The sequence below is a fragment of the Arachis ipaensis genome, chromosome B10, assembly GCF_059453495.1.
Source record: "Arachis ipaensis isolate K30076 ecotype BB chromosome B10, ASM5945349v1, whole genome shotgun sequence".
NCBI lineage: Eukaryota > Viridiplantae > Streptophyta > Magnoliopsida > Fabales > Fabaceae > Arachis > Arachis ipaensis.
Window position 1 is genome coordinate 52,639,810 of NC_142435.1, and position 3,129 is coordinate 52,642,938.

Consider the following 3,129-nt stretch of genomic DNA (forward strand, 5'->3'; position numbering starts at 1 on the left):
CGGCTTCACCAGAGAAGGATCGAAGTCCTAAAACTAAGACTCGACCTCAAAAGAAAGACCGATCTCGAGCAGGGGCATTGTTCATACCCAGGGTCGAACTGTCCGATCCGGGATGTTTAGCGACAAAGCGACCGACCTCTTCAGGTCAGACCATCCGACCTCTTTTCAAAGAGCTCGGCCAAGTTGCCAGCAAAGCCCAATAAAAGGGCCCAGATAGAGGAACACGACCCAAATCCAAAGGCAGCCCAAGCCTATAGAGATAAGGGCGGTTCCCTTGAAGATAAGATGACCTCACTCATAGATAAGATAAGATAAAGATAACTAACTTATCTTATCTAAAAATGGTCACTTCTCACCATTATAAATACACTGGAGCACCCAGGTATAACTCATACTATGATTCTACTAAAAACCTGCTTAATACCCTTGCTAACTTAAGCATCGGAGTCCCTTGCAGGTACCACCACCCTCCGGTGACAAAGGATCAGCAGCATAGCCCATCAAACAAGTCAGACGCGACAACTCCGGCCGCCACCCACCAGCCGGACATGTCAGCTCCGATCAATACAGAAGATCTCGTCCGAGATCGACCTATTTCAGGTAACCCTCGGAACAGCACCTCAAAATTCAAAGTCTAAGGCGCACCCTTCATTAGGAGCCAAACCCCTATCCAAGAAGGCAAAGGCACCCGCTCCTATTGATGAAAAAGAGAAGAGCAAACCGGCAAAGGATTCTTCAAGGTTTCCCAACCGCTTCTGTGAACTTGTGTTCCCCGCCATGGTTGAAAGAAACTATCATGCCGAGCATCTACTCACCCCGCCGGACAAGGTGGCTCCTTGTATTCTACCCCGCATTGAACGGCGAGTATGGAAGTTTCTTCTAAGAAAACCACAAGAGGTCAACTTCTCGTGGGTGGTAGAGTTCTACACTAACTACCAACTTCCCTCTCTTCAATTGGTATACGTGCACCGGAAGCAAGTCTTAGTTTCAGAAGAGGCTATTCAGCAAGTGCTTAATGTCTTACTAGTACCAAGTGACATGGATGGCTACCAAGAGGTCTTACGTCAGCTAGAAGCATTTGGGTTTAATTGGGAATCAATCCTCCAAGTCATTGTTGAACCAGAGACATTTTGGACCCATGGTCAACTCTGGATGAGGCCCAAGTGCATTGACGCACATTTTCTCACTGTAAAAGCTAGAGCTTGGGCCCAGATCCTGTCCCACTATGTGCTACCTAGCACTCATAAGTCGTCCTTTACGGCAGATCTCGCCTTGCTTGTTTGGTGTGTTCTCACAGAGAGACCGGTGAATATTCCACTTCTTATCAAGCAAGCGAAGGGTCAAGTCCACGCCCGGGGTAATTTGCTATTTCCAGCATTGGTATATGATTTAGTTGCTGCTGCGGGTGTTCCTTGGGAAGCCATGGACACGAAGGCTATAATTCCGGCTAAGGGCGATGTGGTCCCAAGCAGGAAATACTTACAGCTTCCTATGAACAACCCAAGCCTTGACATAGCCCTTTCATCTACAATTCCTTCCACCTCATCGTCACCACCACAGCAAAGATGCACCCATCAAAGGATAGAAGATCTACACCGGAAGATTGATAGATATGAGCGGCGCAACCAATGCCGATACACTTACATCAAGAAGCTCATGCGTTGTGTTACCCCAGCATGGAGGAACCTGAGATATTCACATCCACCTCAAACCCAAGTGATGGGAGCTCTGATGAAGGGAATAGTGAAGGTTTCGGTCCCGACCGTCCTTTGCGCATTGTTGGTAGCACGGAGGACCGTGCTAAATTCTAAGTGTGGGGAGGTCGTTCGACCGATCTCCATGGGAAACAATCTCTTTCCTTCAACACCCATGGATTTATCTTTTGCGTAGTAGTTAGTACATTGCATTTGTAGTTAGTCTTGCTTGTAAATACCCTTTGCATGATAGTTAGTCTCTATAGAGTTACTTGGTCAAAATAATGACTTCTTTCCCAAGAAACTGTAATTTCAGGGTACCCTACCAATTTTGAAATTTTTTTTGTGGTAAACTTGCTTCAAGAATGTATTTTGGAACATAGTGATTGAGCTAAGAATACAAGCATGTGAGTTTTGAGCCTATTGTGTGGTTATATCTTCTAACCACTATTTCCCATTCTTGTGTGCATTATTCTCTCTCTATGATTGTAATCCTTGCTTTGTCTGATTCTATATGTCCATTACTTTGTGTATGAATGCATTTACATGATTGAGGCCATCATTTCAATAGTCACTTTTCCCAAACGGCCTTAACCCTTTTATCTACCATTGCTAACTAATTTTTAGCCCATAATAAACCCTTTTTATTCTTAAATAGAGCACATTAACAACCCTAAGCAAAAAACAATGAATGTCCCTAGATTTGGATCCTTGATTAGCTTAGGTAAGTAGAGGTGTGTATCATTCAAATGGGAGGGTGTACTTGGGAACTTGGGTAGATGTAAAGAGGTGTATTTGTAATTGTAATTGAAAATTCTAGGATTTGGGAACATACTCATGTATGGAATGATTGAACCATATGCATTGAAACTTTTGTACATGAAATCCCAAGAAAAGGGGACCAAAAAGAAAAATTTTTTTATGTGTATATATGAGAATGTAAGAAAAAGAAATAGAAGAAAAATAGAAGAAAACAAAAATATGGAAAAAAAGAGAAAGGAATAAAAGTGGACAAAAATGCCCCAAGACAAAGTAATAATAATAATGCATATGGGATGTGAATTGAAAAGAATGCATAAGTATGCAAAAAGTGGAACGCATGGGTAGCTAGGTATTGTATTATAGTTGTATAGGTTGTTCTATGTGTCTAGTGGGATCTTAGGTTAATCAAGGATTCAAATTTTAAGCTCACTTGACCATATACATCCTTACCTTCACCCTAGCTCCATTACAACCCATGAATAAGACCTGATGATACTTGTAAGCATTCACTAAGTAATTCTTGATTGTTAGATGAAAGACAAATCTTGGAAAGCATGATTAGGAGAGGATTGAGTGACGAACCCTATACACTCGAGCGAATAGAGCGGATACAATACCGGTGAGGGTTCGATGCTCAACTCCTTGTTCCCGGCTTTCATAAGCGTTCATCTAG